Genomic DNA, 25359 nt, shown 5'->3' with positions numbered 1-25359 from the left:
GCTGGCTAAAGGCAAATTTCCGCTCGTCTATTCTACATCTGTCTTTTCTTGATTTGAATTTATGCTCCCTTAGGTTCGTAATCTGAACAAGTGGAAGGATCCCATCAGAATTCAGCGTGCTCAACCCATTCAAGGCCTTATACACCTCAGTCAGATCACAGCGCAGGTGCCTACTCTCCAGACACTGCAATTTTCAGAACTTAAGCCTCTTTTGGTAAGAGGATCCCTTCATTCCCCTCACCAATCTTGTTGCCCTTCTCTGTACACGCTCAAGTAAATCTACATCCTTCCTAAAATGAGGTCTCCAGACCGGTATGCAGTACTCAAGGCGTGGCCTGACCATTGCCTTATACAGCGGGACAATCACCTCCTTTTTCCCTGCTAGCAAAATTCCTATATATCATTGACAAAACCCCATGACCTGCCTTGGCAGCCTGTCTGCATTGCTCAGAAAACTTCATATCTGACTGCACAATTACTCCCAGGTCTTTTTCATTTTCTACCACCTTAAGTGTAGTACCACACAGTTGGTACGTTTCTCTGGGGTTACTTCTACCCATATGCAGTACTTTGCATTTGTCAAGGTTAAACGTCAGTTGCCACTTCTTAGCCCATCTGCCCAAATTATCTAGATCCTGTTGCAGAAGCACACTGCCATTACTGTCATTAACAACCCTGCCAACCTTTGTATCATCTGCAAACTTCGACACTAAGCCTGATATACCTTCATCAATATCATTGTTAATAAACAAAACAACAATGGACCCAACACCGAACCCTGTGGAACTCCACTAATAACATTAGTCCACGAAGAGCAGCACACATTGATTACCACCCTCTGTCTTCTCCTACTTAACCATCCTTTTATCCGTTGTAGCAACTTACCCTTAATTCCATTCGGCTCCAATTTGCATAATAGTCTTCCATGCGCAACAGTCTCAAAAGCTTTCCTGAAATACAAATATATGATATCAAAATTATTTTTTGCATCCAGTTCCTTTGTAACCACATCATAATAACCAATCAAATTTGTCAGACAAGACTTTCCCTTAAAAAACCCATGCTGTGTCTGAATTATTGCTGTAGTCTTGTCTAGATGATCCTGCAATGCATCTTTAACCAGTGACTCCATTATTTTACCCGGAACACAAGTTAAATTAACTGGTCTGTAATTACTCGTGTCACCCTTCGATCCCCCTTTGTGAATTGGGGATACATTTGCACATCTTGAGTCCGTGGGAACCTCCCCTGAGTCCAAGGATGCTCCTCTCATAATTATGGCTAACGGTTTGCTTAGCTGCTTTGCCGCCTCCTTAAATATAACTGGACAGATGCCGTCCACCCCAGGTGCCTTGCTTATTTTTAACTTCAACAATTTCAACTCCACTTTGCTCTCAGTTATTACAAAATCATCAAGCACCCGGGTACAATTTGATAATCTTCTGCCATTTTCAAACCTTAATAATTCCTCATGTGTGAATGTAGATACAAAATACTCATTCAGTTTGTTTGCTATCTGAGCAGGATCATTATCAGTCGAACCATCGATGTCAAGTGGACCAATCAGATACATCCCCTTCCTTTTAGAGTTTATATAAGTAAAGAAATCCTTGCTGTTTTTCTTAGCATCTTTTGCAACGGATTTCTCGTAATCTGCCTTCGCCTGCCTAACCTCTTTGTGACCTGATTACAGACTAGCTTATATCTGCCATAGGCTTCTGAGTCGCATGATAATTTAGATGCATCTCATGCATTTTTCTTCTCTGTTACGAGTCTGATTAGTTCATTTGATAACCATTTAGGCCAAAATCTTGAACAATATTTCTTTCTAGGTATGAAACTTTTAGTAGCATACACGATTAATTCCTTGAACGCTTCCCACTTAGAATTTATTGTTGGTGACGTCGCCAGTTGATCCCACTGTACAGAATTTAAAAACTGTCTGAGACCACTGAACTCACCATTACGAATGCAAAAACCCTTTCCTTTACCCCTGATGGTAATTATATCTTTAAGTAAATCCCACATTAGTACACTGTGATCACTGCCACATAGTGGTTCCTTTACCTGCAAATGCTTAATACACGAATGATCACTGCTGATAACCAGATCAAGAGTATTACTCTCTCTGGTTGCCTCTCGAACATGCTGTTGCAGAAAACAATCATCCAATAAATCCACAAAACTCTGACTAGTATGTGAGTGACCAACCCACAAGTTCCAGTCGATATCTGGGAAGTTAAAATCCCCCATTATAAGACATTCTGATTTACTAGCCCACCCTTATTTCTCTGTACAATTGTTCATTGTACTCATTCGAGTCATTAGGCCTATAACACACTCCTACTCTTATTTTTGCTTTCGCAGTACTGATGTCACACCAGACTGACTCAACAGTGCACTGTTCATCTATATCAACTGGGTGCACTTCTTTTGATTTTATGTTTTTTTAATTAACAGCATAACACCTCCTCCCTTCCTATACTGTCTATTTTTTCTGTACACATTGTACTCTCCAAATTCCAGTTCTGCACTCCTTATATCTGGGTGACACCACGTCTCTGCTATCCCAACAATATCCGCCTTTAATGTCTTGACCAACACTTCAAATTCATCAAATTTATTTACTATACTTCTAGCATTGGTATACATGCAAGCATACATGCACCTATTCCTATTCCTAGTTCTCCTAAAACATCCCATATACCCATCTATTTCACGATGACTGCCATCCGTCACTGAAACCTCCAACACCCCTCACTCCAGGCCGCTACTTATTCTAATAGAAATTGTGCAAGAATCACCTTCACTTCTACCTGCGGCTACTCTTAAACTATTAATCCTTGTATCCCCCCCAAGCTAGCAGTTTTCCGACCCACCTAACACTGCCTCGATAGCATCAGCAAATATTCTTGCACCCTTTCTAGTTAAGTGTATTCCATCCCTGTAGAAGCAGTCTCTCCTGGAAACAAGTACAGACTAGGCTGAAAAAAATTCTATCCCTTGAGCCTTGCACAACCTTTCCAGGGCCGAATTGAACGACAAGGCTCTCATCATATACTCCCTCCTATCGTGTCTCGGCAGAATTGCAGACACTTTCAAATTCAACCCTAAATCACAGCTTTTGTTCAACAGTGACCTGTACTTGTTAAGTAATTCTGCCGGTCTCCTACTCTTAATATCATTACTGCCAACGTGTACAACTATATCACCTTTTGTGCCCTTAAAAGATGATATCCGCTGTACAACGTCATCACCCTGGCAGACATACCCTGGTCCTGTTCCACCTATCCTTTTTACAAAGCATGTTCCCCGTTTCCCTGACAATAGAGTCACCAACAACTACTAGTTCCTGTGGGACCAGCGCATTCTGCCTTGGGGGCTGCCGTTGTGTTGCGTGATGACCAAGTGCAAGCTCTGGCGTTGATGTGGGCAGCTGAGAGCTTGATGGGCCCCTCAATTTACATCCTTCGAGGCATCCACCCTGTCCTTCAAGCTCTCATATTGGTCCATAGCAACGCTGAGTTGTTGCCTGATTTCCTTACCCTCCTTACATTGCACATACACACACACAAAGACATTCCCCATGGCAATATCATGTTCTGTTCCAGAGATTTCGGCAAACATTTCACAAGTTGCACATTTTTTTAGGCTGAGATGCGTTGGAGAATCGCCTCCCTCAATTCTCCCCCGAGTCACAGCACTCCTAGCACTTTGTGCCCGTTTCTTTGCTGCTCTAGTCTGGGGCATGATATTTTAAATTAATAAGATCAATAAATTTAATTAATTAAATATCAATACTACGCTATCTAATAGAAACTGTGATGCGTAATACCCTATATAATTATACGTTAGAGCTACCTTGTTAACACAATCAAAAATTTGAGTTCCCTTCCACTCTATACAAAAACAATGGCTACAAGATTCAAATGAAATAACGTTTTACGTATAAAGTAGTAATCTACAAAAACTCTTTATCTAAATTAAAAATAAAAATAACCAGCGTACCTGTAACTATAAGGCTACGTATAAAGTACCATATAAAATAACAATTAGGTAACTAAAAAGGCAAACACTTATCGCTTTTTTCGGAGCCTGTAATTCACAGCAGTAAAGAGAGTCAGCGCTCTGGTGTTTCCTGGTCTTCCTCCACGGGGCGAAAGTGGGGCAACGTTGGGCCTCAGCAGGGGTCCAGCGGCTAAACGACCAGAAGAACAACGATACATGACGCTACATAAATACAATATCCGCACACTTTTAAATCTCTGGCATTTCCAGTGAACTGGTACACCCACAGTGAAAACAATGCGGAGATGGGGGGAACCCTTGGTGCCGTTTGACCCTAAAAAAATTAATTTTTTTTTTACCATTGATTCCACTAACAACGTGAATGCTGACAAGAAGCGCCTTAGACTCCATTTACAGGAGACCTGGGAAGATAGATGGGCTAACTCTACTAAAGGAGATATGACTAGGAAATTTGTTCCACATATCAACAAGGTATATTCCGTCTCCTTAATGGTTCTCCCCCTGCCTGCACGCAACTTTCATGCTAACAGATGACGGATCCATCAGAGCCAAACTCTCAAGTCTTGGAATTATTGATGATCCCCTCTGCAGCTGTGGAGAGCTGGAGAGTTGGAGTCACCTAATGTATGACTGCCTATTGCCCTCTGTATGAGCACCTTCGGTCCATTCTGATTACCAGAATTAACTTCAATCTAAAACTCCAGGAGCATTACTTGTTGGACAGCGACAGAGAGTTCAAGGCCTTCTCGCAATACTGTCAGGAGCTCTTCACAAGAAGAAGATCATTACCGCTGGAACGAACATACACTTGACTAACTCATCCAGGTCTGCGTGCATAGCACAGTGGTATCGTCACCGTCCTCCCCACACCGGGTGGAAAAGGTTCGCATCCCGTCGATGACGCGAGGAACTTTAGTGGGCTTTTTTCACTCCGTGGCTGAGTTAGTCGGTCTCAGGCGTAGATAGCAAGGTTTTTTCCCTCAGAAACTGGGGTTTTTTTCGTCCAGCAAAACAGCCAAATCGACCAGAAAACACATGCAATTTACAGACACGAATACGGGTTAATGTAATCATTTACGGGTAACCATAATATAGTAATTTTTTTTTTTTGACTAACTCATTTTGCCCAAATTCAAACAGGACTGTCAACCTGACTACCATTGATAATTGGATGGGACCTCTAACCACATGAATGACAACACTGTTTTGGACCTTCCTGATTTAGACCCTTCACAAACTATGATATTATGCAACTCTACTGACCCAGTGATTAAATGTATGGAAGCCCTGAAACCGCCCCAAAGTGATACTGCAGTGGACATACATCTCTAATTTTGACTTAACAAACGGGGAAAATCCGAGGAGAGACCCCTACTAATGACATAATCCAGCCTTAACCACACACCTGATGGCCAGACCTGAAAGCTTCGAACTTGTAGTGACAAGTATACATCGGGCGGGACACATGACGTACAGTCCCAAGTGTTACAGGCTTGCCAGACTCTGAAAAAGGAGATAGGTTGAGACTTTTGTCCCAGGAATGACACTCTGCCCGCACAGCTCAGCTGCTGCCATTAAGCTTTCTTTGCCACGCCCATTTGCGTGGTCCTTTTCCTCCACTACCCAGGTGTGGGGGATGTTACCCCTAGTCTGCCTCCACGGGGCGGAGTGCGGACAACGTTAGGACCCATTAGGGGCTCAGTGGCTAAATGACCAGAGGAACAACAGTACACTACACTACACATATGCAAAATTCATATACCTTTAAACCTCTGGCATTGACAGTGCTCTGTTTCACACCCACAATGTATACTACCTGGAGATGGGGGAGGGGGGAACCCCTGGTGCCGTTTGACACTTAACACACTCTATACCAGTGTGGTTAAGCCACCAGAGAACCATCTTACCTGCTCATGTGTTATATATCCATGAATTGCATGTGTTTTCTGATCAATTTGCCTCTTTTGCTGGATTAAAAATTCGAATCTCTGTTGGGGGGGGGGAGGACAATCGCTGCTGTCCGCGCTTGAGATCGACTAACTTAGCACACGAAATGAAAATAAAGGCCAAAAAATTTCTCGCGTCATTGACGAGATTAGAACCCATGTCGTTTCTATCTGTGCGGGAAGGGATTTTAGCCATTATTTATCCACCGTAACTGAAGAAAGGAACAAAAAAACTGTCGTATTAGGGCTACCCAAGAACTTATATGCCCATGTGTATAAATTACTAGGGCTCACATGTTCACATGCCTTGGAAAAAAAAACTTGTTGCATTCTGACATGGACTTACTCAGCAACTGAATGAAAACGACCATAAACTTTCCTCACGTTATTGGCAGGTTCGACCCTTGGTTTTTTCCACCCGATGTGGGATGGGAAAAGCCCAGGGTCGGAGGAAGGAGGTAATTATAACTACTGTTTTGTGCGCTCAGATTCAAGAAAGAGACTGAGAAGATCTTGATGAAACCTACAAAGAAGGATCGGCTATTAGAATGAGAAGTCTGCGTGAGTAGCACAGTGGGATCGCCACCGTCCTCCGTACAGCAGGCGGGAAATGCCTGGGTTCGAATCCCGTCGGTGACGAGAGGAACTTTAATGGGTTTTTTTCACTCCGTCAAATTAGTCGGTGTCAGGCGTAGATAGCAAGATTTCTTCCCTAGAAACTGAAGTTTTTCGTCCAGCAAAACAAGCAAATCGACCAGAGTACCACGCAATTTATAGACAGAAATACGGGTTTATATAGGAATTTATTGTAGCTTAAACACAGAGCGTACAGATAAAGCAGAAATATATGAGCTTTCGGCTATATGGTAGCCTTCGTCAGAATTAAAAAATTCTGACGAAGGCTACCATATAGCCGAAAGCTCATATATTTCTGCTTTATCTGTACGCTCTGTGTTTAAGCTACAATAAATTCCTCAATGAATCCAGAGCGCGTAGGCCTGTTTCGTTATGGGTTTATATAATGAATTTCGGGTGACGTTAAGCATTTAAAAGATCACAAAAGCTCTTATCAGTGTTTTGGGTCATCAGGCATGTGAACAGATACGCTCGACGTGACCGACAATGTCATACCAGATACACAGAAACAGAACAGTATGGATGACTCCATACACAAGATGAAAAGTGTAATTGAGAAGGGCCCTTCGGAACGGAAACAAAAACTAAAAGTCTAGTTTTCGTTTAATAAATTACCCGCCAATAAACCAATGCAAAATATGAAAACATGTAAAAGCATTATATAAAAATTCATATTAATGCAGAGAGAAACTTAAAAATGTAAGTATACCTGCAGATCTGAGGTTTACATTAGCATTAGCATTAGCATTAGTAGACGCATATGATGCAAGAAAGCAAGCTTACGCAGCATCAGCCAAAAAAAAAAAAAAAAAAACCCACTCCCATTTCACCCCTCCGTTCGTTCGAAATACCTGTCCGGCTGCACTTAAATTTATTTAGGCTATCAACTTTCTCAACAAGGGATGAAAGTCTGTTCCACCAACCAACTACTCGCTGGCTAAAGGCAAATTACCGCACATCTATCCTATATCTGTCCTTCCTCAATTTGAATTTATGCCATCTCAGGTGATTCTCAGAGGAAGAATCCCATCGGCATTAAGCATACTCAAACCATTCAAGGCTTTGTACACCTCTATCAGATCACCTCGCCGGTGCCTAGTCTCAAGACACTGTAATTTGCAAAACTTAAGCCTTTCTTCGTAAGAGCAACCCTTTGTTCTATTCACTAATCTTGTTGCCCTTCCCTGTACTCGTTCCAGCAGCTCTACATCCGTCTTGAAATGAGGCCTCCAGCCCTGTATACAGTACTCAAGGCGTGGCCTGACCATTGCCTTATACAAGGGAATAATCACCTCCTTATGCCTGCTAGAAAAATTCCTGTATATCATTGACAAGACACCATGAGCTATTCTTGCAGCCCATAGGTCTGTAAAATTAAGACAAAATTTTATGGTGCTGTGTAGAGTGTCAGGTAGTAGCTGTTAGGAATTAGAATATCTAAAGTTAGATCGTACGTATAGCTTAGCTTAATTTTCAGCACTCACCTCTGAGTGCTGAAATTAAGCTAAGCTATACGTACGATCTAGTTATTACATTACAGCACATAAGGACTCCTTAAAATATCAAGAGAATATCTAAAGTTATAAACCACTACGTTGAAAGATATACACAGCCCTTGATCACCGTTCATGTTTTTTTTTTTTTTTTGTAGTTCATGGGGATTGATACCAGATCCAGTGAGATATACTACACGGACATGTGCTTGTCGGTTCCTCAGTTTCTTCTCACTTATTTTTCTTGGTTTCCTTTCCCACATAGAATTTATAAAAGCATTATTGATCGTGTGATCGGTGAGCGATCTGTGTAAAGAAGTTTCTATTTCATTTATTATTGTTGTTTGGATAACTAAAACCTCACGGCTATAGTCCGCTAAGCAGAATTTGAAGTGTTCCCATGGAACCATTTCATCCTAACTCAAACTTTAAAGGTGCTAGTGCAAGTATCGCGGCAGACAGGACACACCTTATGTAAAAGGTATCACTGTATCTTCTGGAAGCTTGCTTGGAAAGGATTAACAAGGCCACGTTCTCTCATGCTTGGGTCTCTTTCACGGCTGTAAGAGCGGTGAGAGAGACCCAACTGTTTGAGTTGCTGCTTATAAAAATTATGATATTAGGGTCACCCGTAAATTAATTCTACCCATGTATTTATTTTGTCTGTGAATTGCTTGTGTTCTTTGATCGATTTGTTTGTTTTGTTGGACGAAAAACCTTCAGTTTCTGGGGGGGGGGAACCTTGCTATCTACGTCTGACATTGACTAACTTCTCCATGGAGTGAAAAAAGCCCATTGATGTTCCTCGCGTCATCGATGGAATTCGAACCCGGGTCTTTTCCACCCGGTGTGGGGAGGACGGCGACGATACCACTGTGCTACGCGAGCAGACCAGTTGCTGTGTATAGTTCAAGCGTCGATTGCAACGAGAAAAAAAGAGAGAAAGAACACGATATTGCCTCACATTCTTGATGGCCTACAGCTAACCTGGACGCCTTCGAACAGTTTGGATGTCTTGGAGTATATTCCATAACCTGCTGATAACACTTGGTAACAATTTGATTGCAAAGAAGGTAAATAAAGCTGCCACTTTGTCCAGAATGCCTCTGGAGAAACCTGCGACCACTGGCCTGTTTTGTCTTTACGTTGCTTCTCTGTATTGTAGAAGGGGCTCACATCTGGTGAGTATGGGCTTGGCACACACCGGGTGCTGATCTGGATATCATCATTCTTCTCTTTCTTGGTGATTTCCTTCTACTTCTCTCTCTCTCTCACACCCACACCCAAATGAAGGTAACTCAGAATTTTTTTTTTGGCTGGTGCAGCATAAGCCTCAGGCTTCCCTGCACCATACGGCTAATAATAAAAATAACTCATCAAGAGCTAATATACGGAATTTATTATCATAAAAGAATAAATTTTCTCATCCTCTGGCATAATAATGCTTTTATTTACCGTGTTTATGCTCAAATTACTACTGTATATTGAACGCAAGACTCAAAAAATGCTTTTGATTAGAAATACGTAATGCCCTCTATAATCCAACTAAATTTTTACATTGTTCTGAATTATTAAATCTGAAATTTATTCAATTGTGCCCTCACCTCCTTTACTGTGTGGCGAATGATCCATAGACTGTATTAGTCAGACATGCGCAGTATTGCTGTGACGAAAAAGGCGAGCGATTAACATATTATAGACGTTTTGAGGATTAGGAGTTTTCTTTTTTTCGTAAGTGTTCGTATTTCTTTCTTTGTGGAGTTATTTGGCGTGATCACTGTACATCTTAGTAAGTACTGTTAATTGATATAGGCGCATATTTAATGGAAAATAAATGCATCTCTGCGTTGAGTACATGCCCTTGGGTGTACCGTTTTATTATTGCCGAACCTTTCCCTTTCTATTCTAATCAGTGTTTTAAATTGCTTGATCAAATTCTTTTTACTTTTCTGACTAAATAAATATACAATTACATAGCTTAATCTTACTTTTGAATAAAATGAGCGCATTTGGAATATATCGTTATGTCGGTTATTAGTTTAATTTCTTTTATATTCCGTTGTTGATATACATTGAGGGCAAATGAAAGATAAACCAACATTTGTTTACTTTATGCTTATCTCTAAACAATTATTTCATCCAAATACGTATTTTATTTACGTGTCCACCACTTTAGAAAAAAAATTATAGAAATATTTATGCGTAGTGCGAAGGAGTATCTCATATGTCAGTCTAATATTCATGGACTTCTCTTGTTTCCTCTGATTTGCCGTTTCACTTTTTGATTCCTCTCACCCTTCCAATTTTGGACCTTTGATTAAAGGAAACTACATTGTGTACAATCAGAATAAATTTCGATTATTGGAACGGTATTTTAGTTTCAGGCCACTGAAAGGCATATTCAGGCCACTGGCCTGAATATGCCTTTTTTAAAACATTTGCTTAGCAGTCTGTATTTTCTTCTCTGTGGTTTATTTTAATTGAAAGTAACTACTGCACACGCACCATATGAAGTAATTTGGAATTTCAAAAATCATTACATTACTAATTTAGTTTCTAACAATGAGTAAAAGATGCAGTAAAACTTGTTAAAATAAGTCTCCATATACTTGAACCATCTGTCAGAAGCAACCAAAATTGGTGGCACGATCCCTTTGGGGGGGGGGGTGATGGAAAATTCAAAGTAGTGACTACTTTCAACGGCTTGACTTAGTTTTTTGTGGGCTTGTTAAAGTTTGAAAAATGTAACAGATTAAATATGTGACTTTTGCTAAATAATATAACTTACATCCTCCTTTCTTATCTATTTACTTAATTTTTTTGATAAATTTAATCCTTTTTGAAATGAAAAGCAGCAGCAGCTGAAACTGAGTTGAAACATAATGCATTTATTTCAAATTATAAAGTTAACAAGATGGAAACTTTTAAAGGTTTTAAAGATAAGTTGAGATGAAAATACAGTAAAAGAAAACTATAGGCAGTTATAAATAATGGAGAATTAGAAAATATTGTTTATGGAGTGTTAAAATCTAGAATTCTGCTGCCAGTGACCTTCCTTACAGTTTGTTTTTGCAATTAGTAGATTGATAACCACAGTTTCAGTAGTGCACATGTGCAGACAATCAGTTTTTTTCTTTACTGAAATATTTCTGTTTTTGGGAAGTATGGCTTTGCCTGCCTCTACACTCACTCTTAATTAATCCCCTGTACATAGCTTATTACTCATTCAAGTACAGGGCTATGCTTAGGCACAGGGAAGATAGGCCCCCCCCCCCAATAAAGTTAATTTTGACAAAAGTAAAGAAAAAAAAAACACGAATCTTTATATTTCGCAGTATTACATCATTTGTGTAATACTGCGATATATGCAAGTTTGTTTTTTAACTCTGGTATCTTTAAAGGGAGCCTTGCAACAGCTTAGCACACCCAACCCCTTGAAGTGCAAGTATAGTCCTGTTCAGGTAAGTTTATTTAATCATCTGTCACTCATATCCTTTATTTAACAAAGATGCTTTTGTGGCACCTATGAGACACCTTTTTGTTTTAATATGAAAACTTTTATTTTTAGTTTGCTGTTTTCAATTCAGTAAAAAAAAAAAAAAAAAAAAAATCTGTTAGGGTCTGCCAAACTCAACTAAAAAACATATAATAATGTTTTTATCATATTTTTTATAATTTTTTACTCGTCTGTATTAAAACAGTCTGTGGTGCCTTGGCAGATGCAACATCTGTATTTTTGTTACATTTCCTGTCACTGTCACAGGTGCCATGTGGGAATGGATGTTACCTTGATGAAAGGTAGATGCTTTTACTCACCTGGTCTGTTAAATGGTAAACAAAAATTTTACTATCTTATAATTCATAGTTTATTGAAATGAAAGCAGAAAGTACTGTGTAATTGTTAGAGAATATTGATTAGCAAAGCTACACAAGAGGATTTGATTTTATTTACAAATAAAAAATAGTGGCATGTCAGACACTATTCTATAAGTGGCAGGTTAAAAATTGTTGCCTTTTAATAATAGCCAAGGTACCAAGTAATCAAAAAATCATTTCTGAAAAATAAAATGCATATGTAATAAAAATTTTAGAAAATTGTAGCGAAATAAAAGCTGCAAAAGCTTTTCCAATCTTCCTTACATTTCGAGGGTACAACTCTAAAACTGTGTTCACAAACTAGTTGCTAGACCAGAGGTTCCCAAACTTTCTCGGTTTATGGCACCCTTAATGTCCCAATAAGTTTTTCCTGGCATCCCTAGGTCAAAAGAAATACCTAAAACAGTGGTTTCGACCTTTTAATATATACCTATATAATAATTTTATTTTTTATATAGAGGTACTAAATAAAGATCAATTATAGATCACCACAAAATTAAAAAGATACGGTACAATGGATACCGTACACCTTTTTTATAATGAAATAAATGTCAAAAATAAAATAATAACTTTTAAGTAACTTCAACTGAAATTATATGGCACCCCACGAATGTTGTTGAAAACCACTGCACTAGACAGTCCACCAGGCCAAACCTATTGGTAACTCTCTAGGAGGCTTCCGGATCAACTAGTGTATAATCTTGCTGCCTCTACTCTGCCAGATAGTGACTGGGAGTCTGAGTAGTGTGTATGCAGGGGGATATTGCCATGTTATATCAAGTAGCTGGGTACATTCTTGCCATGTATATGCCATATCCAAAAACTTTTTCTTTCTACTGAATACATCACGAATGGTTAAAGTAATAAAACAAACTTATCTGCGAAAAGATCTAGACCTCTCAGATGCTTCCTCCTTCATTTTACAAATATATGCAGTCTCAGTTCCAGTCTCAATGTCCATTTCTACTCAGTCTACCAAACCTCACATACTTTTTCTGACAGAATCCCAATTATTGGTTATTCAACCATTGCTCCTATCAGTTGTCCATATTATTCACTATACAATTCCTTTCACTTTAAAGGATGCAAGGAAGCAAACCTTAGCATCAACTAAAAAAAATCCACATCACATATCCGTCCCCCTCTAATAATCAGATTTTCCATAAATTTATTCAAACTACCCACTTCCACAACAGATATAGGTTTCTTCCAACAATCAGCTACACTCTGGGCTGAAAGCAAATTTCTGCACATCTGTTCTGCAATCATCCTTCCTAAATTTAAATTTGAGGAAGGATGATTGCAAGTTTAAAGCTTTGAATCCATCAAAGCTTTAAACACTTCAATTAAATGTCCTTGACAATGCCTGATTTCCATGTGCTGTAATTTTCACGGATGAAATTTATCTTGGTAAGAGATTTGACAGAACTAGAACTAGAAAAAGAACTAGATTAGACAGGGCACATTTGTGCCCTGTCTAATCTAGTTCTTTTTCTATTGTTGTTATGTTGTTGTTGTTTGGTTTTTAGAAGCATTAGCAACTAAGGCTATATTGCTCTGGTGATATGCGATGGTCATTCCCTTACCTTTCCGCATCCTCCGTATTTGGTGGTCACGGGCTCGAACGCCAGTCTAATCAAGAAGCGTGTACTACGCACTGCAGCTCCTGGCTATGGAGGCTCCAGTTCCTTTTCTGGGCACCTTTTCAACTACTTATGGACATAAATGAATGTCAGTAATCAAAAGAGTTTGGGAATCGAATGATTAATAGTTGCAACTAATCATTTGAATGAAATAATTAAATTATACAAGGTGTGGCAATAAAGTTCCTGGACTAGTGCAATAAAAAGAACACAAAGTGAAGGAGCTCAAAAACGGTTTTATTTTTATTCAGAGTAATCACCACCTGACTGAATGTACTTATATTGGGACTAAAAGTCACCATTTTAAGTTTCTAAAAAGATTTGGCGAAGGCGTCCACAAAGATGTTTCTTTCAGCATTTATGTTTTTCTGTATGTCCTTAATCTGAAATATTTTCTTTGAGGGCATTTTTCACCTTGGGAAAGAGGAAGAAGTAGTGCTAGATCAGGAGAGTAGGATGGATGGTTGATCTGTACAATATCATGTTGCCATGTATCATCAGAAATGTCTTCACAATAAGTATGGAATGGGAAGGGGCATTGTCATGCAACAAGAACCATTTGAACCTTTTTCTTGAAATTGCAGCAACACCTGTAAAATGTGCTTCAACAGTCTTGGAAGCACCTGTATATAGAATGCAGCATCGACTGTGTTCTCCCCTACAAATTCAATGTGAATTGCACCCTTTTTGTCAAAAAACATGATTGGCATTGTCTTGATCCTGGACTTAAGTTTTTTGGTCTTGGTGATGAACGCTCTGATGCTGCATCTTTGGGTCATACTGAAACGCTCATCTCCGGTTACTGTACATTTGAGGAAATTAGGGTCATCTTGACAAGTCTAGATGAAGTCTTTGCCTGATGACACTTTGTTGCTTCTGCTCATTTGTGAGACCATGCAGTACAAATTTTGCGGATGTTCCTTTTCTCTAAATCTTCATGCAGAATTTGACAAATCATCTCTTTATTCATATCCAACTTTTCATGCATCATTCTGAGAGACTATCTCTTGCCACAATTTCCTGAACTTTTGTTACTTATGTCGAGAGGATGACAGATACCCACTTCTTGAATCATCTCAAACTTCCTTGAGTCTTCCTTTGAACTGCTTATACTATTCAAACCCACTTGTACAACTAACATTTCATCATCATAAACAATTTTTAACATTTCTTACATTTCTGTTATAGATTTTCACAGTTTAAAGCAAACTTTTTAATATTTGTTGTTCCATTGCAAAATTGACACAGAACGTTAATGCTACTAATGTAACTGGTTGTTACTTACAACCTATCAGCCTACTGGGCAATATCTGTACCACCCTGTGTTGAAGGAAGTTGAACTATGACATAACACTTCCATATATTTTCACTCTAGTCAAATAATTGCAACCGCACCAGTTGGGAACTCTATTGCCACATCTTGTATGAATTATTTGAATGATTTTTTATAATCAAATGAATCATTTGAATGATATGAAATTGAAATAATCAAATTATTTGCTGTAATTGAAATAATCAATTTGTATTACCTCTGACCTCTTGTTATGCCCATTTTTCACTAGTTTCAGCCAATATACATCCTTCCTAAAATGAGGCTTCCATAGCCTAACCATTACTTTATACAATGAAATAATTGCCTCCTTGTCCCTGTTGGAAAAATTTCTTTATATCATTGACAGAACATCATGAACTTACCTAGGAGCCTCTGTGCACTGCTCGGAGAACTTGTTGGACTATACAACTACCTCTAGGTCTGTTTTGTTTTCTGCTGCCCATATGCAGTACCTTACACTGATCATTGTTTTAACCTTGATTGGCACTTCTCAGCCCATCTATTTTCCCACGAATTGTAGCAGTCACATGCCCTCATTGCTATTGATAGCATACCCTCATCAACCACCTTGCCAACCTTTGTGTCACCTATAAACTTGGGTATTAAGCTTGATATGCCGTTATCGTTAATAAATAATGAAAACAATAAGGGATTTAGAACTGAACCCTGAAGAATTCCATTAATAACATTTAATTCTTCTGCCACTCAACTATCCCTTTATCCTCAGCAGTAATTTTCCCCTAATGACATATTTAGTGCAATTGTATCATTACTAAAATTTTACTTGCCATAATGCAATATTCTTGTTTGTTGCAACATATTTTTTTTATTATTTGTATATCATTTGAAGATGGTAAATACATAATGTCAGAATCGGCACTGGTTATAGGAACTTTTTTGTGGAAGCGAGCCATAGTTGTTATACTTTGTAAAGATTGAATATTTTGTCTTTTTATATCTGGTTCGTGAAGTATAAAAGTAACAATGGGCGGGAGCAAACAGCTATTTGCAGACCAGGCCTGGGCTTCAATTGAGTTGCCATTGCACTTGTTACAGCTCCCTCTAACCTAGCAAAGGACAACAAACATTAATCTAATTATTTTTAAAAATTTTCAAGTTTTGATATTATTTTTGAAAATACAGTGACAAACCCAAGAAACCAAGTGTTTATATTTTTCGGGTGCTGGGCAAGGCTTTTGTGGTGAACTTGCATTGCATTTCCTTGCATCCTTGCAACATGATTATATTTTTTTGTTGGATTAGGGCAGAAAGTCAAAAGATATTTGTGAAATTAGCATTAGTAGAGGCATTTGATGCAAGAAAGCAAGCTTATGCAGCATCAGCCAAAAAAAAAATAATAAATAAATAAATAAATAATAAAAAATAACCACTTCCACTTCACCCCTCTGTTCGTTCGAAATACCTGTCCAGCTGAGCCTTAAACTTATTTAGGCTATCAACTTCCACGACAAGGGATGGAAGTCTGTTCCACCAACCAACCACCCGCTGGCTAAAGGCAAATTTCCTCACGTCTGTCCTACATCTGTCTTTCCTTAATTTGAATTTATCCCCTCTCAGGTGATTATTCTGAGCAAGAGGAAGAATCCCATCAGCATTGAGCATGTTCAAACCATTCAAGGCTTTATACACCTCTATCAGATCACCTCGCTGGTGCCTAGTCTCCAGACACTGTAATTTGCAAAACTTCAGCCTTTCTTCGTAAGAGCACCCCTTTGTTCTATTCACTAATCTTGTTGCCCTTCTCTGTACTCGTTCCAGCAGCTCTACATCCTTCTTGAAATGAGGCCTCCAGACCCGTATACAGTACTCTAGGTGTGGCTTGACCATTGCCTTATACAAGGGAATAATCACCTCCTTATCCCTGCTAGAAAAATTCCTATATATCATTGACAATACACCATGAGCTACCCTTGCAGCCTGTCTGCACTGCTCAGAAAACTTCAAATCTGCCTGCACAACCACTCCCAGGTCCCTTTCATTCTGTACCTCTGTTGGTGTAGTACCACAGAGTTGATATGTTGTTCTGGGGTTGCTGTTTCCCATATGTAGTACTTTACATTTGTCAATGTTAAACGTAATTAATGTGTTCTTAAATGTTGTCTAGAGCAACATATAAGTTCACAAGACATTCTTTGTTTGCTCTGGAACCAGTCATCTATAAGTTTATTAAGTGAAAACAAAGTCTTGTAGCTTTATTTGGTATTTCTGATTCTAAGAACAGCTGTTTTGCAAGTGCCCATTACCTTAATAAAAATCATATCTTTATGAAGGCTAAAATTCTCCTTTCTGCTGCTCTGGAACAATTCATTGCCACTGCAACAAGATCCAAAAAAATTAAACAAATGGATTAAGTGGCAATTGAGGTTTAACATTGGTAAATGTAAGTTGCTCTATATAGGTAGCAGTAATCCCAGAATAACTAGGTGGTACCACACCCAAAGTAGTGAAGAACGAAAAAGACCTGTGGGTAATTGTGCAGTTAAATATGAAGTTCTCTGAGACAGGCTAGTGGACATACTGCTAGGACAGGTCATAGGCTTCTGTTAGTGATATACAGGAATTTTGCCTGCAGTGACAAGGATGTGTTTATACATTATGGAAGATGGTGGTTATGCTGCTTCTTGAGTACTGCATAATAGTCTGGAAGCCTCATTTTAAGAAAAATGCAGACTGTTGGAATGCTTGCAGATATTAGAGCAACAAGATTAGTGGTCACAAAAGGGGTACTCTTATCATGAAAGACCTTGGTTCTACAACTCGTAGCACTTGGATACTAGGCACTTAGATCTGATTGAGGTGTTTAAGGCATTGAATGAGTTTAATGCTGATGGAATCCTTCCTCTTGCTCAGACTACACACACAAATTTTAATTGAGAAAGAATGCAGGATAAATGCATGAAAATTTGTTTTCCAGCCAGAGAATGATTGTTGGAAGTGGACAGTTTCAATAAATTTAAGGAAGGATTAGAGAAATTATGAAAGGGGATGGATAGATTATGGAGGAAGTTTTTTTTTTTTTTTTGTTTGTTGCTGTTTAAGCTTTCTTCCTTACATTGTTTGCCACTGCTAATACTAATTGGTCTTGTCTAGTTATGCTAGGATTGGTTAGTACCAATATTTTTAATGGTAATAACCAATCTTAGCTTGTGGAAGAACCAGTTCAATATGAATGTTGATTTTCAAGGTAAACAATATAGAATTGAAACTCAACTACACCTAATTCTGTTTTTGCACGAACTTTTTTTACACGAATTTGATTTAACACGAATTCAAAATAAATATTTCAATCTCTTTTTACGCGAGTCATTTTGATTTAACACGATTTCTATGAATTTTTTTTGCCTAAATTCTAAGATTTTTTTTTATTTGTGGCATATTAGTATCATAACGAAACAGGCCTACGCGCTCTGGATTCATCAGGAAATTTATAGTTACACACAGAGCGTACAAATAAAGAAGAAATATATGAGCTTTCGGCTATATGGTAGCCTTCATCAGAATTAAAAATACATGAATGGCAGTTGGAATGGAGATGTGCACTGCCAGGTGCGTGAGACGTGAGGTTTAATTGTTTGTTGACGTTTGTGGCTGTGACGTATGATGACGTGGCCAGCGTTTGTCCAATGATAGAACTACTGACTCTGTGATCGGGTTGACTTGGCAACCACTGTTCCTGTTCAAGGATTTATCCGAAGATTTTATATTTAACGATTCCAACCAGGTACGCTTTAGGTAATGGTGGGATCTGTCTACCACCACGACATCGCGGTGTGGGGTCGATGTCGTGGTGGGTTGTCCAGACATGTTCGGCGATAGCTGAGTGTTCTATATCCGCTAAACGGATCGCTCTTTTGTGCTCCGAGAGACGTTTCTCGAGTCGACGTCCAGTCTCTCCAAAGTAGCAGCTAGTGCAGTCACGGCAAGAGATGCGGTAGACCAAACCGCTCTGCAGAAGGGTGGGGACAGGTGTTTTCACGTTGGAAATGAAAGAACGCAGTTTCTTGCCTGGGAGTTGGATGCACCTTATTCCGTGCGTTCTTAGGATTCTACCGATCTGTTGTGACAGGTTGGGGTAGTATGGGATAAATGCCCTCGTGGATGGCTCGTCACTGTTGGTGTTGTAGCTGGTCGTCACGATGTCACGTGTCTGTAGATCACACCTGTCGAGGACGTCAATGGGGTAGCCACACCTCGTAAGGTCTACTTTGACCCTGGTGATCTCTTTGCGTCTTTCATCAGCGGAGCTGGAGTGTGTCCAGGCGCGAGTAAGCAAGGTTCGGGCAGTGGAGAGGAGGTGGCCTCGCGCGTGTGCTGACCGGAAGTTGGTAAACTGGCCAGCACACATGGGCTTACGATAAACTGTAGTCCTCAGGTATGTGCCTTCACGTCGGACAAGTGTATCTAGGTATGGTAAAGAGTTGTTCGACTCCAGCTCAATCGTGAATTTTATGAAGGGCGATAGTGAGTTGAGGTATGATAGAAGTCGCTGACCTGAGTCTCTAGGGATGACCACGAACACATCGTCAACATAGCGACACCAAAAGGCGATGTGATCTGGTGCGTGTGTAAACGCACGTCCCTCTAACTCCTCCATCACAATGTTTGCTGTGACTGAGCTGACAGGGGAACCCATGGCCGTGCCATGTATCTGCTGGTAGACTGAGTCATTAAATATGATCGCACCCCCTGTTAAGCACAGTCTGAGGGCGGCGGAAATGTCATCGGGTGTGAGACCAGTTCTTTCGTTGAGGGTTCTATCATTGTCCAAGAGTTGTTTTGCACAAGAAATGGCAAGTTCCACAGCGATGGAGGTAAAGAGCGATATGACGTCGAACGATGCCATAACTTGATCCTGCGAGATGGATACAGTGCGAATCCTTTTTATGAATTCAACACTGTTGGAGACGGTGTGGGTGGTCTTGCCAACTAGAGGAGAAAGAAGTCTCGAGACAAATTTAGACAGCTCGTAAGTCGGTGATCCACAGCAGGATACAATTGGTCTCAGTGGTGTGTCTTCTTTGTGCACTTTCGGTAGGCCGTAAAACCGTGGGATCTGACATCCGGAGGCACGGAGGTGATTACGGGTTGACTGTGTGATCTTCCCTTGTTTCAGCCAACTGTTGATGAGGATATTCACCTCTGATTCCCTCTCGCAGCCAACGTAATACCCCTCTCACTAATTCCACGGACTTCGTATTGAACCTAAGCAGCAAACAGTTATCTGCGGACCAAATAAACTTATTGACTCTTGGCATGACATTTGCCGTTCTTCCTAAGCACCCGCCGATCACCGACATCGCCTTAGGTGTGGAAGCCAGCTTATCACGCCTCCCAGAAGATGTAGCCAACACAATCCGCTTGAAGACTGCAGCAGTTCTACACCGTGCTCGCCCCGTCTCTTCAAACCTCAACCGTACACAGTTTTCTGCCCTCAAGGCATTGAAACAGGATTCGTCCATCGTCATTCTACCGGCAGACAAAGGCCGCCGTACGGTTGTAATGGATCACACTGATTACATGGCGAAAGCGCTACTACTTTTACGAGATACTACCGTATACAAACCCCTGACCATCAACCCCAACAGAGTTTTAGAACGATGGGAATCAGAGGTGAATATCCTCATCAACAGTTGGCTGAAACAAGGGAAGATCACACAGTCAACCCGTAATCACCTCCGTGCCTCCGGATGTCAGATCCCACGGTTTTACGGCCTACCGAAAGTGCACAAAGAAGACACACCACTGAGACCAATTGTATCCTGCTGTGGATCACCGACTTACGAGCTGTCTAAATTTGTCTCGAGACTTCTTTCTCCTCTAGTTGGCAAGACCACCCACACAGTCTCCAACAGTGTTGAATTCATAAAAAGGATTCGCACTGTATCCATCTCGCAGGATCAAGTTATGGCATCGTTCGACGTCATATCGCTCTTTACCTCCATCCCTGTGGAACTTGCCATTTCTTGTGCAAAACAACTCTTGGACAATGATAGAACCCTCAACGAAAGAACTGGTCTCACACCCGATGACATTTCCGCCGCCCTCAGACTGTGCTTAACAGGGGGTGCGATCATATTTAATGACTCAGTCTACCAGCAGATACATGGCACGGCCATGGGTTCCCCTGTCAGCTCAGTCACAGCAAACATCGTGATGGAGGAGTTAGAGGGACGTGCGTTTACACACGCACCAGATCACATCGCCTTTTGGTGTCGCTATGTTGACGATGTGTTCGTGGTCATCCCTAGAGACTCAGGTCAGCGACTTCTATCATACCTCAACTCACTATCGCCCTTCATAAAATTCACGATTGAGCTGGAGTCGAACAACTCTTTACCATACCTAGATACACTTGTCCGACGTGAAGGCACATACCTGAGGACTACAGTTTATCGTAAGCCCATGTGTGCTGGCCAGTTTACCAACTTCCGGTCAGCACACGCGCGAGGCCACCTCCTCTCCACTGCCCGAACCTTGCTTACTCGCGCCTGGACACACTCCAGCTCCGCTGATGAAAGACGCAAAGAGATCACCAGGGTCAAAGTAGACCTTACGAGGTGTGGCTACCCCATTGACGTCCTCGACAGGTGTGATCTACAGACACGTGACATCGTGACGACCAGCTACAACACCAACAGTGACGAGCCATCCACGAGGGCATTTATCCCATACTACCCCAACCTGTCACAACAGATCGGTAGAATCCTAAGAACGCACGGAATAAGGTGCATCCAACTCCCAGGCAAGAAACTGCGTTCTTTCATTTCCAACGTGAAAACACCTGTCCCCACCCTTCTGCAGAGCGGTTTGGTCTACCGCATCTCTTGCCGTGACTGCACTAGCTGCTACTTTGGAGAGACTGGACGTCGACTCGAGAAACGTCTCTCGGAGCACAAAAGAGCGATCCGTTTAGCGGATATAGAACACTCAGCTATCGCCGAACATGTCTGGACAACCCACCACGACATCGACCCACACCGCGATGTCGTGGTGGTAGACAGATCCCACCATTACCTAAAGCGTACCTGGTTGGAATCGTTAAATATAAAATCTTCGGATAAATCCTTGAACAGGAACAGTGGTTGCCAAGTCAACCCGATCACAGAGTCAGTAGTTCTATCATTGGACAAACGTTGGCCACGTCATCATACGTCACAGCCACAAACGTCAACAAACAATTAAACCTCGCGTCTCACGCACCTGGCAGTGCACATCTCCATTCCAACTGCCATTCATGTATTTTTAATTCTGATGAAGGCTACCATATAGCCGAAAGCTCATATATTTCTTCTTTATTTGTACGCTCTGTGTGTAACTATAAATTTCCTGATATTAGTATCATTTCTATATTATACGCACCAATCGATTAGTGTGATTATCAGCTATTTATTAGTGTGATAGATTAGCTAGTGTGAGCGTTTTGAAATGTGTGCTTTTGTTTACCAATGTGTACGTCTAGGTATCTATGAATCATCAACGTTTTTATTGAATTTGGTGCACATCTACGGTATTCGTGCATTGTATCTTCGAAAGACATTTAGTAGTAAGCTCTATTTCAAAGTGAAAGAATCTTTAGTGAAATTTGTGCACATATAAATTTATTAATTTTGCCTATAGTCAATAAATTGTAAGTTTACAAATTTTTCATACTTTTTTATTAACTATAACTGAGATATTTTTCGGTAGCCCTTATATAATGTCGAATAATTCGCCTATTACCAAAATGAAAAGGAAAGCGAGTTCTTTGGAACTTAAAATTCAAATTTTAGATCGTCTTGCAACTGGACAAGGGGCTACGTCTGTAGGAAAGCATTTTGGTGTACATGAAGTTACCGTAAGAACTATTAAGAAAAATGACGCTGCAATTAGGAAGTCGGTATGTTCTGGAACAAAAGTAAGTGTTAATTCATCATCATATACAAGAGATATTGTCAAGGGAAAAATGGAAAAGGCTCTGGTAATATGGATAGAAGATCAGTCACAAAAAAGAGTACCAGTAGATGGAAATGCCATCAAGCAAACAGCACTAAGAATTTACAGACAGATTAAAGAAAAGAAGCCAACCACTTCATCTCAAACAAAAAACAGAAAGTTAAACAGAAAGTATGAATTTTCTGCGAGTACAGGTTGGATGATAGGGTTTCTTAAAAGGAATGCTCTTCCTAATATAAAAATTAAAGGTGAAACTGCATCTGCAGATGAACCGGCCACTAAAGTATTCCCGCAGGAACTTGCAAAAATTATTGAAGACGGAGGATACACTCCTGATCAAGTGTGGAATGCAGATGAAACTGGTTTCTTCTGGAAACGAATGCCGAACAGAACGTATGTAGCCAAATCGCAGAAAACTGCTGGTGGTTTTAAGGTAGCTAAGGATTGTGTGACCTTGTTATTTTCCTCCAACGCTTCAGGAGATCGTATGTTGAAACCACTGCTGGTAAATCGAGCCCTAAACCCACGTTCAATGAAAGGTGTAGATATCAATAAACTGCCTGTTCACTGGATGTCAAACAAGCAGGCCTGGGTGACAACTGCTATCTTTACAGAATGGTTCAAGAAATGTTTCGCCCCAGAAGTCAGATGTTATATGAATTTGAAAGGTCTCGAATTTAAAGTTCTTCTGATTTCTTGACAATGCACCCGGCCATCCTGTCTTGGAACACCCAAACATACAAATTTTATTTCTGCCACCTAATACTACATCTTTGATACAACCGCTAGACTAAGGTATAATTGCGACAATTAAAACATACTACGTAAAACGAACATTCTAACACATTTTGGACAAACTGAATGATGAAACACTAACAGTCATTAATGTGTGGAAGAAATTCTCAATTATGGATTGTATTAATTAAGTTGGATTAGCGTTAACTGAATTAAAACCAGCAACTTTAAATGCGTGTTGGAAAGCGGTTTGGCCACAATGTGTAAAAAGCAAAGATCCCATCATCCCTAATACGACCGAATTTCCCTATATCATTACAATGGCACACAAAATTGGTGGAGAAGGATTCGATGATCTATCGTTTGAAGATATTGATGAATTGTTAACCGACAAAGCCCTAAGTGAAGATGAAATATTAGAGGTTGTCCTTGGGACTCCTTATCCCACAGAACGTAGTGATAATGAAGAAAATGATTCTGTTCTAAATGCAGATTTAATAAAAGAAGGTCTGGAACTGGCCAGAAAATTAGGTAATCATTTTGTCAAACATGACCCTAATGAAGAATGCGCTGGGAAGTTTCAACGTGAACTGAAGTTGTTGACAGCCTCTTACAGAGAATTATATAACGGCCTAACCAAAACACGAACACAACGATTAATAACTGAATTCGTTCGTAAAAACCGGTGAAACATCAGCACCAGAGGAGACTCGTGCTGATTTTTCTCAAGAGATCACAGATAGAATTTCATAATAGAGGAAGAAGACCATGTCCACAACATTTCTAGTGATATTCCAGTCGTACGCAAACGTATGCGCCGTTTATTATCAGAAAGTGAAAATGAATAAAATCTTGTTATGTGTAAAACAGATTTTTTTTGTTCATGAAGAATTTTTTTCATTTCATATGCATACAAATTTACTTTAATACATTTTCATTACATATTATTACATGTGTATTTTGTTGAAATAAAATAATAAGCTTAAAACGAATATTTTTATGTGTTTTTTTTTTAAATTATTTTTACGGATTTTTTAGATCCGGAACCAATCGTCTTTCCTTCCATAAATACAATGTCTTTTTTTACACGAATTTTTTTTACACGTATTTTTCAGGAACGTATCTATCGTGTAAAAACAGAATTAGGTGTACATCACATTCACTGAAACATAGATTGTGCCATTTTGCCTCTCATGATTAACAATGTTATAACTGCATGATTGACTGTTGTATTGTAGATGCTTGTATGAATCATGCTGAGAATTAGAAAAGTGCAAAAGCCAAATTTAAATGAATGAACAAATGGAATCTCTAAAAATGTGGCATTCAGTTGCTCTGATGAATTTAAGTGGCATAGGATATCCAGCAAAAACATTTGCTTTTGCATTCAGTAACTTTATTCTTCAGGCAAGTGAAAAAAAAAATCATTATTAATATACATTTTAATTTTGTTTCATACATCTTACTGTGTTGTTATTTTTTAATGCTTTTTTTTTTTTTTTCGCTATATAATTGGTAAATCAGAAATAAAGCTTGCATTCCGAATTTTTAATCTCTTTTTTGTTAAGCATTCAGTTTTTAAAAATGAGAACTTTCCTAAATTAGGTCATTTCAGAAGTACAGTTTATATATGTATATGCCAAAGATGCTCTATCTTGTAAATAAAAGCAATTAGTTTAATTTTCCAGGTATAGTAATTTTTAAGTCATTATTTT

General features: G+C 39.6%; 1 protein-coding gene across 4 annotated transcripts in view; it reads left to right on the top strand.

The window, feature by feature from the left end:
• Positions 1–9723: 9723 nt before the first annotated feature.
• Positions 9724–25359, top strand: part of LOC150087458 (lysosomal-associated transmembrane protein 4A) — a 93687-nt gene continuing 78051 nt past the window's right edge. The window contains exons 1-2 of one of the 4 annotated variants that reach the window (XM_090371197.1): positions 9725–9835; positions 11506–11565. The gene's annotated coding sequence lies outside the window, so the exon portion shown is untranslated. Of the gene's footprint in view, positions 9894–11505; positions 11566–25359 lie in introns of all 4 variants that reach the window. The other 3 variants (XM_090371196.1, XM_090371200.1, XM_090371199.1) reach the window with 3 other exon arrangements.

The sequence above is a fragment of the Mastigoproctus giganteus genome, chromosome 4, assembly GCF_048544385.1.
Source record: "Mastigoproctus giganteus isolate SK-2022 chromosome 4, ASM4854438v1, whole genome shotgun sequence".
In the NCBI taxonomy this organism is placed as follows: Eukaryota; Metazoa; Arthropoda; class Arachnida; order Uropygi; family Thelyphonidae; genus Mastigoproctus; species Mastigoproctus giganteus.
Note: the sequence above shows the minus strand (reverse complement) of the source record. Positions and strands in the feature narration are given on the sequence as shown.